The following is a 14,265-nucleotide window of genomic DNA, read 5'->3' as shown; positions in this document are numbered from 1 at the left end:
ACCCCTGTCTCCCCAAGCCTCAGTTCTTATCCATTCAAGATTCACTAAGTGCTCAGGTGATTTGAACACTCGTATTATTTAAATCATTACCGACGAGATCACAGGGTGTATTAAAAAAAAAAAAAAAAAAAAAAAGAAGGAAAAGTGGTTTGGATCGACACATGAACACACTAAGAAATAGAAGTTACTTCTATTATTGACATGCTTTTTTTAAAAAAAAATTTGCTCTCTAAAAGCCAACCACATCTCCATAATTGTGCAATTTACCAGTGGAATGGCAGGGAAGGTTTAGCTCGGAGTTAGCAGATTTCAAAAAAAATAAAGCCCAGGCCTTTTTCTCCGCTCCGTCTATTGCGGGGCAGTCTTCTCCCTGTATCACTCAGGTTTGTCTTTGCATTAACCATGCTCACCAGCGGAGAGCCAAAGAGGCCCGCCAAGTTGGACCAACTTCAAGATGTGTCCACGTGGGGGTGCTTCGTGCCCTTGGCAGAAGCAGGCTGCACGAGGCCCCATTTATTACTTTACGCTATAAACATTGTGTCCTCAGCCAACGAGAAGCACGGCATGGCCACCCCATGGGTTACCAAGCACCGCAAACGTCCATTAGCACAGGCGCCACCGAGAGCACAGGGAAGGCGTTGAGCGTCCATGTTTCAAGTGGTTTATGATGTGGAGTCTGCTGCTTAAAAAACCAGTCATCAAAAACACAGTCCCAAACTCTTGCCTAGAACAAATATTTGCAAGGCAGAGTTGTGCTCGGTTGGGAAAAGAATAATGTACTTATGCCGGCACTTTGTCATTGCATTTACAGACCTGCATTTCACACCTTGGCCCATTAAGTGCTGGCTCTCCGCGGTATGCAGGGACCCCACACTGCAATTTCACTCTGATATCTTTACTCCACAAGGAGAGCTGGCGGCTGACTCGCCAACGCTCCTGAGACCCCTGTGAAGGAGAAAGTGTACAGGGAGGGAGGGGATGAGGCCTGTCGGCTTCCATCCCAAGTGATGCTCACCAGGTCAGTCCGAAGGGAAACCACACAGAACTGCCCACCCCTTGAAATCCAATCCGGGACAACTTGAGCTTTGCTTCTCTCAAAAGGAAACAGAATTGCCAGCCACAGAGAAGGTGGGACCAACAACCCCGTCTGCCAAATCACTTTATTTGGTTTCTAGCCAGCATGGTAACTTCAGGAAATGTTTCAATACCAGCTACCTCCAAGGTGCCTCCGTCAGTACCCCAGGGAGAAGGCCGTGCAGGGTGACCCAGGTGGAAACTAGCCTAGAACCCCAGTTGGTCAGGGCACAGAGCTACCACAGCTGCCAGGAAAGGTGGGCGCCTTCCTGGGCACACATGCCAGGGCGCCTAACGGTAAACACTCCGGAGAACATCTTGTCTTCACTATGGACAGCAGCACCCAAGCCCTTTCAGATCCGCAGCTCTGACTGGGGTTCAGGCCTCTAGGGCTCTGTCCCCGCACATACGCACATTTCCTAGAACCCTCTCCCACCTATGCGGGTCTCTTGAGAGTTCCAGAAGCCACCGCCACCCCTAGCCCTCTGCACCTGAGAGGCAATGGGTCTAGAACTGCCAAGTCCCTGGCACTTCCATCCTAGGCAGGAACTCCTGCCCTGGCCCAGCCCTGGGGCCTCCTGTCACCTTTCCCTGCCCATTCCAAGGTCTCCAGGCGTCACCAACAGGCAGGTGGCACCTCTCTGCGCCCCCCCCCCCCACACACACACCCCTAAGGCTCCTGCGCCGCCACGCCTCCCAGGCGCACACTCGCGCACACGGACACCCACTGGGGACAGAAACCCCGCACCGGCCACTGACTCCCGCCGCCCGCCCGGCCCCTACAAGCGTCCCCTCTGGGTTGTAGAGAAAGCGATCGCCCCCAAATACTCTTCCCCGCGCACCCTCCAGGGGGTGCCCCGCCAGGCACCCTCTGAGCGCCACCAGCGCCCCCGACGCGCGGCTGCCCCGCTCCCTCCTCGGGACCCTGGCGCCTGGGACGCTCCTGTCAAACTCCGAGCCGGATTTCCTAACCCCGAGTCTGTCCGGGGCTGGGGAGCTCGGCTCGCCGGGTTTCCACCCCCGCCGACTGCCCGGGACAGGACGGGGCCGGCCTCGGTGCCCTCCGCTCCGCGGGCCGGTGCCCGGTGCCGGCTCTGCCCGGACCGTGCGCTCGGGGCGGGGCACGGGGCAGACCGCACGGCGGGCGGCCCGGACCTCCGGGCCCCGCAGCCGCCGCTCCCGCCCCAGCCCCGCGGCCGATGCCGCCCAGAAACACCCGCAAAACTTTCAACTTTTCCACCGAAACTCTCTGCGGGGAGAGCCCCTCCGGGCGCCGCCAGCCCCGGCCGGAGCGAGTGCCAAGGCGGGGTGGTTCTCCGGGCGCCCCCGCATCCCGGCTGTCCCCCCACCCGACACACACACACACACACACACGCACACGCACACGCACACGCACACACACGGATCGGGTTACAGCCACCCCCAGCAGAAAAGAAAACAACTTCTTCGCGGGGAGGAGGGGGCCCCGCCAAACGCCCCAGTGGCCCGGGAGCGGCGCCCCCCGCGCGCCCAGGAGACGGACCCCCGTTTCCATAAACAACCGGCGCCCCGGGCCCCTCCCCGCGCCCGGCACCGCCGCCGGGAGGGAGCGGGGAGAGAAGCCGCCCGACCCCGGACCCCGCCAGTACCTCGGAGCCTCGCCTCGGGCTGGAGAGCGCGGGTCGCGTCTGCGCCGGGGCCGAGGGCGCGGGGGCTCCGGGGCGAGCGGCGCAGCCCGGTCCCCCCGCCGGGCTCAGCAGCCGCCGCCGCCGCCGCTGCAGCCGCCGCCGCCCGGGCCGCCTCCTCTCCCCATGGCTGCGCCGGCCTGGCAGCGCCGGGCTGTCAGGCTGGAGAGGCGGGGCGGCGGCGGGGAGGACGGGCGGGCGGGGTGGGACCTGCGGCGCGGAGCGCGGGGTCAGCGCGCCGGCCGCCGCCCCGGGCCGGGCCGCCGGAGGGGCGGAGGGAGCGGGATCGCGGGGCCGCCGGTGGGGACCGCCGCGGGGACGCCGTCCGTCCGTCCGGCCGGAGAGGAGCGGGATGGAGCGCTGCCCGGCGGGGACTGGAGTTAGTGCGTGTCACCGGCCTCCGCGGGCCGCGCGGCGCCGCCTAGAGGAAGATATTGGCAGCTGCAGGCCGCTGCCCTCCTCTCCGCCCACCGGCTCCCAAAAAGAAGGCAGGACCTAAAGGACCTTCAGTGCTTACACTGCGGGGAGGGGGGGGGGGGGGGGGCCCGCACCGAAAAGCTCGCTCCCGCAGGCAGGGCGCGGGCGGAACCCCAGGAGGCGGCTTAGGGAGCCTGATTGCCGACCAGCACTGCCTCTCCCCACGTTCAGCCAATGTCCAAACTCCTGCTCAGTGGGGGTGGCAACACACACACACACACTCACACACACACACACTCACACACATACACACACACACACTCACACACACACACACACACACACACACACACACTCACACTCACACACACACTCACACTCACACACACACACACACAGACACACTCACACACTCACACACACACACACACTCACACACACACTCACACACTCACACTCACACACACACACTCACACACACAGACACACACACACTCACACACACACACTCACACACTCACACACACACACTCACACACACACACTCACACTCACACTCACACACACACTCACACACACCAGCTTACAGCAGGAAAGACCTTGTTTTAAAGGTTAGAAGAGAAGACGGGGAGGTGAAGTGATTTACCAAGGGCACCAGGCGTGTGGGAAGGGCGGTCTGTCCAGCAGCCTCGCCCAGGGCTGCGGGGAGCTCAGCCTGAGGCCTGGACAGAGTTCATGTGTCAGATCCGGGCCTGCCCACCTCAGTCCCCTGCAGGCAAAACAAAGGAGCCGGGAGAGCGCTCCAGAAAGTTAAGCCTGCCATTTGGTAAGGCATCAGACTCCCCAGTCCCCACACGCCTGCCTCCCGGAGCAGAAAGTACAAAGTCCAGTCCCAGGTTGTCTGAGATCTGAAGGAGCAGCGGGTCCTGCTATCTTCTGACTATTTACTTTCTCGCCGGCTGCCAGCTGTAACATCATTTATCTAACAGCTTCGGCTCACTAAACGGCTTTTTCTTTTTTTTAAAACAGGGCTCCCGACACAAAGCCAAGTTTATACTCAGACAGAAATGTTTAGAGAACTTAGACTTAAACCAAGCCTCTGAGCACTCTCATCAAAGATCCGGGGCCTAAAGAGTAGCAAGAGGGGGCCCGGATTGGGTAGAAAGACAGGACTAAATACGCTAGGGCGGCAGATATCACATAAGACACCCCCGTTTTGAAAGAAATCCGGTGAGTGGAAAATTCTGTCATTAAGAGTCCTTCCCGAGGCTGAGTTGTGGCTCAACAACCCCACCTTTCCCAGACAGAAGACTCACAGAATGACAGGAGGCAGGGTTCTGGAAGGCGTGTGTACCATCACTGTCCCATAGGGGGCAGGAGAGAGGCGGATGTTGATTTGGGGTGATGTGTCTCACCCCAGTATAAAAAGACCTTCTTTCCCTAAGACCCTCCCCCAGTCCCTCCTTGGCTGGGAGCTAGAGCAGAGGGAGTGCTTACCAGGGTCTGGAGGGTGTTCTTTTTTCTGTCTTTAGGGGAGTTGCTCATGTAAAGAAAGACAGGTTAGGACACAGGCAGGCAGGACTCCTGGTGGGTGGTCGGTCAGCCCATGCCAAGCTGGTGAAAGGGCAGTCCTGGCAGGAGCAGAGACCAGGCAGCCCTCAACTGCGGGCTCTGCTCCTGTCTGAGGGGCCTTCCCAAGTGGGCTCTTCAGACTCTGGTACCACCAAGTTCTTTCTCCATCCCCTCTTAAAAAAAAAAAAAAAAAAAAAAAAAAAAAAAATATATATATATATATATATATATATATATATATATATATATATATTTCTTTGTTGATTTCGGAGGAGAGAGAGACAGAAACATCAATGATGAGAGAGAATCATTGATCGCCTGTCTCCTGCACACCCCCTACTGGGGATCAAGCCCACAAACCCAGGCATGTGCCCTTGGCCAGAATCAAACCTAGAACCCTTCAGTCTGAAGGCTGATGCTCCACCCCATCCAATGAGCCAAGCCGGCCAGGGTTCTAGCCCCTCCTTTTAGCCTTTGACCACTCTCCCCCCCAACCCTACCCCCTGGAGCTCAGAGAACCTTGACCTCATCTAGGAATTGCCAGATGGATTCACAAAATACTCTCAAAGTTTTATTGCCACCTTTGGTAGAAAAGTAATATGCACAGAAGACATAGGAAAAGACCTACTCGTACTATGAAATATTATGGAACCAGAAGAAACTTGCAACGTGCGTGAAGGGCAGGCTTTACTTTGGAGTCCCATGAATAAAGGTCCCTGGGTCTCGTCTATGACTGACTATGTGTAGGTCTATGTTGGTAGAGGTTGTGTTTTCCAGGTTATGGGGGAAGTGTATGGGGAATTGAGTGGAGTGATTTGTTATGAGTGAAGGCCCACCAGAGCACTTTAGCTTATGAAACCTGAAGCTGTACATGCTGACACACACCCCCCCCCCCCCACCCCCAAGCCTAGCATATCCTCCTTTGACCACATGGGGAAGTCTACTTGACCTAAGTTTCAGCTCAATTGTTTAGTTCTTCTCTAAAGCCTTTACGGCCGTTCCCACAGGTGAAGTGCATGAATCACTCACCCTTGTGTCTGCAGCAGCAGAGGCCTCTGTGCCTGCTTTCATGAAACACTTCAGTTTCTATCGATGTGTTTGTTTTCCCCGTTAATTAGGAGACCCTTAATATTTGTACCTGAAATGTCCAGGTTAGTCCCCAGCAAATGGTAGGGTGCCCGGAAAATGTTTACACTGAATGGAATGAAAAGTAATATCTCCCGAATTTAATCCACGTTCCGAGTCTGTTCACTTCCTGATTCTCCACAACTGGCACCTGCCTGCACCACCGTACCCCACCTCCCTCTCACCTGGGCCACCGCTCTAGCCTTTCTACTCCACTGGGCTCCCTCATCAGCACCCACCCCCACCGACAACCAGTTAGTCTACACTCAGTTCCCAACGGAATTCTTTTTTAAACTATGTCCGATTGCGGCATTCCTCTGCTCAAAAGTCTTCAATGGTTCCCCGTTGAAATCTGAGTAAAATTCAAAATGACCCAAGAGGTCCTCCATGAGCTGGGTGCCTCTCTCCTTGACCTTGTCTCCTGTTACTCACCCCACCATTCAGCCACCCATTCTGCTCTAGAGGCTCCCAGGCGTCCTGGCTGTTTCCTAAGCAGGCCAGGCGCCTGAGCCTCCCACTGCCTCCTCCCTCTGCCTTACACACAGCCCCTCAGTTATCCTCCCTCACTTCCTTTAAGTCTTTGCTCCAGTTTACCTTGTCAGTGAGTTCTATCTTGATGGGCCTATGTTACCTAGTGATGGCCAGCCCTTCCCCCAACAACCCTGTTGCAAATCTCTGCTACCACGTGGCTGGAAAGATAGACTGTATTTAAAGTCAATAAAAACAGTTATAACATGATTCAGATATTGCCTATTCAAGTGTGGTCTTCCAGGAATTGTATCTTTCCAAACTATTCAACTCCACAGTATGCATTCCTTAAGTCTACAGTTATCGGGATGAGCTTTGATTGCAGTGATTCAACTTTTTCTCAAAACAAAACACCTAAAAAAGCATTTTGTAGAGGCTTCATTTGGTTGCATTTGTGGTTGAAGAAATAGGCTTGGCAGCCAGGCGCCTGGGGATGTGGTGTGAGCCGTCTGTGATTTCTTGGAGCTCACAGTGACTCCATTTCTAGGTCTATAGAAGGGGGGAGGGGTATGTGCTATCATTTCAGCTGCAAAACAAATTATTGGATTGATAATTGTGATGGTTCATATTAGGTGTCAATTTGGCTAGTCCCCGGTATTCAGATATTTGTTTGAATATTATTCTAGATATTTCTAAGAAGATATTTTAAAGATGAGATAAATGTTTCAATCAGTAGACTTTGAGTAAGGTAGTTTATCCCCCATAATATGGGTGGGCCTCATCCAATCAGTGGAAGGTCTTAATAGAGAAAGACTGACCTCTTCAGAAGGAGAGGGAATTCTGTTGGTAGGCTGCCTTTGAACTTGAACTGCAGCATCAATTCTTCCCTACGTCACTAGACTACCAGCTTGCAGCCTTCCCTGCAGTTTTTGGACTTGCCAGCCTTCACAACTGCATTAGCCAATTTCTTGAAACAAATCTATCTATCTATCTATCTATCTACCTACCTACCTATCTCTATCTATCATCTATCTATTTTATTGGTCCCGTTTTTTTCTGGAGAACCCAGATTAACGCAATATTCACTGGTAAATTCTAAAAATAAAACACACTTACTTTAAAGGATTTTTTTTTCAGACAACACCGACTTTCCATCCACCGGATTCTTTCAACAAATGTTGGAGAGTTTGCACCTCGACAGACTCATTGTTCTGGGAACTTAAGATGTGTCAGAAAGCACACAGCACACCATAAAAATCCTGCGTGAGGGGCTTGCACTCAGGTTGGGAGAGACTGAGGATAAAGGTGATGAGTCAATCTCTGGAGGGCTGATTTAAAAAACTGATAGGTAGTAGGGTAAGCGCTCAGGAGTTCCAGGTAGTGGGCTAGATTGCTGGAGCCCCTTCCTGGCCCTGACTCTGCAGTGTGCTGTGGAGGCCAGCGGTGGTGATGGGTGTGGAAGAGCTGCCTGACTAGGGTAAGCACTCTGCCCTCGTTCCCAGCCCCAGCGCCCAGCTGCCCTGGTGGAGAGGATGGCAAGGGAATCACGACAGGGAGAAAGCAATCCCCATAAGAAGCGTTTGCCTTTCCTATCAAGAGGCATCAGGGAGAGAGCTATTTTATGATCTGGACATTCTTAGCCAGGACTTATGAGGAGGTTCCAGAGCCAGAATTAAAGCTTCAAATCACCATTTATTTTGATGAATTCAAAGGGTTATGAGTTTGATTCCAGGCCAGGGCACATACCCAGGTTCTGGGTTCGATCCCCAGCTGGGGTGCATACAGGAGGCAATTGATTGATGTTTCTCTCCCTCTCTTTTCCTCTCTCTAGAATCAATGAAACACAGGTGAGGATTACATATATATATATATATATATATATATATATATATATATATATATGAATTTCAATTCAGAGCTCAAAGAAACTAAAAGGAATTTGATTGCCTTGACTCTTCGGTGGATTCAGAGCCACCCACAGGACAGCTCGGGGCTTGGGAAATGACACCTGGTTGAAAGGAACAAAGTAAGAGAGGTCTCAACAGGAACTTAGGAATGAAGGTTCCCTTTAAATCAGTTAAATATAAAATTTAAAAAAAAATTAAAACATTTCTGAGATTATTTTCTCTATCCTCCCACCAAATGCCAACACTTGTTTTTTGTTTTTTTTTTCAAATCATATGATAGACCATCATCCAGCTTCTGTCTGGATAATTACATTGGTGAGTAACCCACTCACTCCCTCACTGGGAGGTGTGTTTGTTCCATTTTGCATCTGCACTCTTTGTTAAAAGTACTTTAGCCAGATTCTCTTGTTCTATTATTCATACCTGGTTTTATCTCTGGAACACAGGGGAAATTTTAGAAATTAAAATTTGTGTTTCCATGAAAATGTGTCTCACGGCCACGTTCCCTCTTCTCCTGGCCAAACATATGCAGGTTCTTCCCCTACTTACAGGCCCTACGCCATCCTGGGCCTCCACCTAAGTGTATGTTCCGGATCATCAAAGTCCTTCCTATACTTCTATGCCCAGTATCAGATTCAGTCCCATCACAGCCACCGTAGGAGAGAGGAAGAGTATGAGCTGCCAATGTGGTGCTCTGAGTAATGGAAGTGGCAGGAACCCAGGAGGCTGACAGGTGTGGTGGGAACCCCAGCACCGACCCGACTTCTGTCCATCACTCAGCTTCTCCTCCAAGGAAGTGACTTTAGCAGATGTACCATGATCCAGGCATTTCTTTCCATCTCTCTGTCCTTTCACCTTCAGTCCTTCCCTAAGTTTTGTCTTCACGTATCACTTTATTCCTTGCTTCTGTCCTTTTCATTTTTTATAGCGATGGAAATATAAAAGCAAAAAAGGCTATGAATGAGAAAGGCACCTGAGAAGTATGAGTGTCATAGTGCCTTTCCTTTATAGGAATTAGCCACACAGAATATTTCAATGGCTAGATAGACCACCAATCTAGTTGGCTAATCAGACTTCTCCAAAGGCATCATGAAAGCCAAAGAGAAAGGCCACTGAACTCTTTTCCCAGGAAAGGAACAGGCCAGCCCACCACGCAGTGTCTCCCAGGGAAGCCAGGGAAGGCCAGGGCAATAGATGAGCCGCTGGAGAATTCCTGGCTGGAAACCTGGGGCAGAGCGAGGACTGTGTTAAAGAGAGAGGCTCAGCCTCTCTGCTGCTCTTGCTCCCCCAGGGGCAGGGTTCAGACAGCTTTCTACAGGAAACCTTGGCATGTTATATAAATGCATTGGAGAACTAAGCAAAACGGGACTCAGCTATATAATATAATAAATATAATATATAATATATAATATCTAGTAAGTCAGAATATCTGGAAAAGTAATTTTGCTTCATAATTTATTGTATGCTTTCTTAATACTACACAGTGTTCCAAGCCCATGCGCATAAGTTATGTCAGTTTTCCTTCACAGAAATGCTGTGAGAAGGTGCTATGATCCACTCTATCAGTGAGGAAGCTGGCTTGGAGCAGCAAAGCCACGGCACCAAGTCCTACAATGACGTAGCTGTAGGGGTTGGATGGGAGCCCGGAGCCATCCTGGGCCAAGCCCTCTCGTTGGCCCTCTCCACAGCCTCTCCAGGTGCCACACCCACCATCTTGTCTGTCCTGTGGCTGAAACCACCAGACCACAGCACCTGCATGGGGTGGAGGGGAAACAAGCAAAATTACTACTTTTTTTTTTTTTTTTTTAATATCTCACCTGAGGGTACTTTCCATTGATTTTTTGAGAGGGAAAGATAGAGAAATATCCATGTGAGAGAAACACATTGATTGGTTGCCTCCTGACCAGGGACCAGGCTGGGAAGGAGCCTGCAATGGAGGTATGTGCCCTTAACCAGAAGAGGATCTGGGACCCTTTGGTCTGCAGGCCGATGCTCTATCCACTGACCCAACCCAGCTAAGGCAAGTCTGATACATTTTTTTAAATATATATTTTATTGATATTTTTAACAGAGAGAAAGGGGGAGGGATGGTGAGTTAGAAATATCAACGAGAGAGAAACATTGATCAGCTGCCTCCTGCACATTCCCTACTGAGGATGTGCCCACAACTAAGGTACATGCCTTTGACCAGAATCAAACCTGGGACCCTTGAGTCCACAGGCTGATGCTCTATCCACTGAGCCAAACCGGTCAGGGCTCTCCAACATTTTTAATACATGTAGGTTCATATCTAAGAGCCAGAGGGTAAATGGAGCCCCTATATCAAAATAGAATATATGAATATTTTAAAAATTATTTGGAAAAATTATATTAAATTATTAACTGTGGTTTTCCCTAGGGACTGAAAATTTTGGAAAGTGGGAGAAGTAAAAAAATGAAAGAACAAGGATTTTATACTTTTCTTTTCCACTCTAGTTTTCTTTTAAACTAGGGAAAATGAACTGTTGATGTGCCTAACAAACCCTCGTGTATCTTAGAAGTTGAATGTTTACATATATTAAAGTTCTGTGCTTTAGGAAGTGCTTGATACAAGTTGCTATAATAGATTAAATATAGAATTTGCTTTACAATAATTTGGTCCATGAGCCACATTCTAAAAACCCACACACTGTATAATGTGAGATGAGGTACCACCTCTAATTGATTCGTCATTAAATTTTTAAAAAATCAGTCAGATTGGAAAAGATAAAACATGTTAATAGTATACATTTTTTGTCAAGGTATGGGGACAAAGACATTCTTATTTAATGTCAATTGAGAATATAAATCAGTAAAATGTATTTTCAGGGCAATTTGGCATATTTATAAAATCTAAATTCATGTGTCCTTTTACCCAGAAATTCTAGTTTTAAAGGTTTATACTTATAAATAAACTCACAATATTTTGCTAAATTATATAAGTGGAGGAAAATTCACTGTTTATATACTTTAGTTTTATTAGATTTTTTTCACCGAGCAGGGACAACTTCTGTAATTAAAAAAAAAAGCCATGATTTTATAAAGACGAAAGAAATACATCTGCTTCAGTTTAAGGAGCTGGTAGTGTAGCCAAGCTCTGTAGCTTACATGCTGGGAAAGCCCCTTGAAGCAGACCAACGCTGAAAGTTATCTCCTATGAACAACACAAAGCAACAGATTAGAAAGCTTTTCTTTCAAAAGAATTATTTACATTAAATGTTTACATCATTATTAACCCAACTTTTCTTGAGATGTCCTAATACCATTCAAGCAAAAAGGAGTCACAAGTTATAATCCCCACATGGCCTCCTTTTTGTTCATATAAACCCAACTGACTGTATATTTTGAGAAAAAAGTTCAAAGTGTAATAAGGCTAGTCACTATTCCAACTCTCACTATAGATCAATTTTTTTTTTTTCTCCCCGAGTGCTGGCACTCGTCTCTGTGCTTGGCAGAGTTTTATATCGTAAGTTAGGGTGAAGCCATGCCTTCTCTCCCATGGATGAGCTGCCAGAATTCTTGGCACGTGGTGCAAAAGTGGGAAATAGTAAACCACCCCACTATTCTTTTGACACTGTTTCTGTAAATACCGATTCTGACTAATATGTAGCTTGTAGATAAACAGCACGTTTATAGAAGAATCCTAGGAACTACATCTTTAGAAGATGTAGACTCCGACCTTGAGTCATCCCAGCTCCAGGAGATTTGTTGACCTTAAACAGAAAATCAAGATGACATAGAGCCAAGGTGATGAAGACCAGGACGACACCCACCAGACCATCCTGTGACCAGTTTTGAGATCCTTATCAGAATGGACTGTGTTAGTCTGCACGTACAAAACTTTTCTGCCTCCTCCCTTTGATTGCTTTCTTTGGCTTTCCCTCTCAGTCCTTACAAAACCTCTGCCTCCACGGAGATGTTGAGATGGGCTTCATAACAAGAGTACTTGATCTCCTCAGGTGACTAGCATTTGAATAAACCTCTTTCCTTTTTCACCAGCATTTATCTCATGAGTTTGTGTTTTTGTTTGTTTGTCTTTTAAAGCATGTTTTCATTGATTTTAGAGAGAGAGGAAGGGAGAGGAAGAGAGAAGCATAGATGAGAAAGAGACAGATCGATTCGCTGCCTCGCACACTCCCCGTACTGGACATCGAGCCCACAACCTGGGCATGTACCCTGACTGGGAATTGAACCAGCGACCTCTTGGTGCATGGGTGACGCTCAACCAACTGAGCCACACTGGCCAGTTAGGGTTTTGTGGTGGCAGGAAGTCAAACTTGGCTACAATTCTAGGTTAAGGTTAAATTATGCTATCATAGTAAAAAAATTAACTCAGAAGATTACCTGTATGTACTTTGTTAATTCACCCAAGTACAAAATTGACTTAGGAAAAACTCTAGTTATTGCTCCCCGAATGAAATTCAAAGAAAACATAAATGCTGCTTGAATGCTCTACATATGAAGTGCTTTATTATCCAGAAATTTCTACCAAAGTTTGCATTTACCTAACTAAAAGTTTCAGTTGGAAGCTTGAGGTGATTCTTTTAAAAATATAAATTCTAGATATGCTAGACAGGGGGCTGGGCTGACCAGAGGTTACACTTAGTTATGAAATTTATAGAATCTCTTCTGAGCCATTGCAGTGAGAGCTTCAACAGTATTCCACAGAAGCAACATGTAACAGGCTATGTTTTGTTTCTTCTAAAGTTACTTTTCCTCCCAAAGCCAGGAACCCACCACCTTGTATAAAAGGACAGAAGCAGCTCAGAAACGGCGGAGCTCTGCAGGATCTTCATTCCCACATGACAATGATTGTCAAAGAAGAAAGAAGAATTCTCATTAAATTTTGTGAAATAGAGTCATCAAGTTATTGAAACATGTACAGAGTCATGGTTCATGAAATAAGAATTTTGTGCTGATTCATTTTGTAGTATTATTACTCATATGGTCAATTGTTTGATGAAAAAGCCATTCAATCTAGAACTGCATGGAATTCAGATGAAGAGGAGGATCAAAATCTGGGCTATAAAAGAGCCAAGAAGGAAATCTGAACTTACCACAACAAAAGCAAGCATTTCAGCTCTGCCAGGCCACAGGTTTTACTAATCCCTAGGTACAGCTATGTCTATATTTCATTGTATGTCACACTACATATAGTAAATGGCATGCAATTCTTGTTTCAATCATTCTTAACTAGCCCTCTTATATTTCTTAGGAGTCCAGTTAGAGAACCTTTGTGGGTATCATTTTAGGAAGACATCTGTGGCTACCATGGCGACGCATGGCTCAGGTCTCCCTTTCAGAGACCTTTGTGTAAGTGCCGGGGCTGACAAACAGCCTCCAGTGGCCACACCTTTGGATCCGCCATAATATCATGCCAAGGCCATGCCCCTCCAGGCTGCTCCCAACCAGCCACTGGTTACTGGAGCTGGTCCATTTCTGCCTGGCACCAGACCCCTCTAAAGGGCAACCTGTGCTCAGGGGCTCCCCACGGACTGCTGGAGGCACTCTGCATCACAGTCAGATCATCCTTCCTGCCCTGCACTGCTCCTTACACAGGTGCTAGAACCTGAGTCCCTGTCCCCTACATCTCTCACAGGGGTTTCTTCCAACAAACCCTGCAAGTGTTTCGTTCCATCCTGGCATCTGCTTCTCAGACATCTTGAAATGTTACAGCATTTGAATTAAGTGGACCCCAACTGGCAGTGCAGATAAAAGTTCTTTGAACTTTTAAGCACTTTTTTTAAAAAAAAATTTTTTTAAGAACTATAAGCACTGCTTAAAATCTTGCTCCAATAAGAGTCATTGCAGTCTGGATGTGTTTTCGATTATTTACTTACAGGAAGGCTTTGAGTAAGAGGCCCCTTATCGGAACGATGGAGCTTTTGCTATTTGGAATGCTACGAGAGAACCTTCAGGGACTTGGCTTTTGCTCTGACCTAAATACAATTTGCCTATCAGCCAAAAACAGTTTCTTCAGTGCCAGTTGGCCATAACTGGGATTGGCATCTTATTGGCTA

The 14,265-nt window shown here is 48.4% G+C and overlaps 1 protein-coding gene across 1 annotated transcript in view; it reads right to left on the bottom strand.

The window, feature by feature from the left end:
* GHR (growth hormone receptor) overlaps positions 1-3,129 on the bottom strand; it is a 193,070-nt gene extending 189,941 nt beyond the window's left edge. Inside the window, exon 1 of the mRNA XM_084881674.1 lies at positions 2,703-3,129. The gene's annotated coding sequence lies outside the window, so the exon portion shown is untranslated. The remainder of the gene's footprint in view (positions 1-2,702) is intronic.
* Positions 3,130-14,265: the final 11,136 nt, after the last annotated feature.

Source organism: Pipistrellus hanaki, assembly GCF_964339955.1.
Source record: "Pipistrellus hanaki genome assembly, chromosome: 4".
Lineage (NCBI taxonomy): Eukaryota > Metazoa > Chordata > Mammalia > Chiroptera > Vespertilionidae > Pipistrellus > Pipistrellus hanaki.
This window is presented reverse-complemented; position numbering and strand designations above follow the sequence as displayed.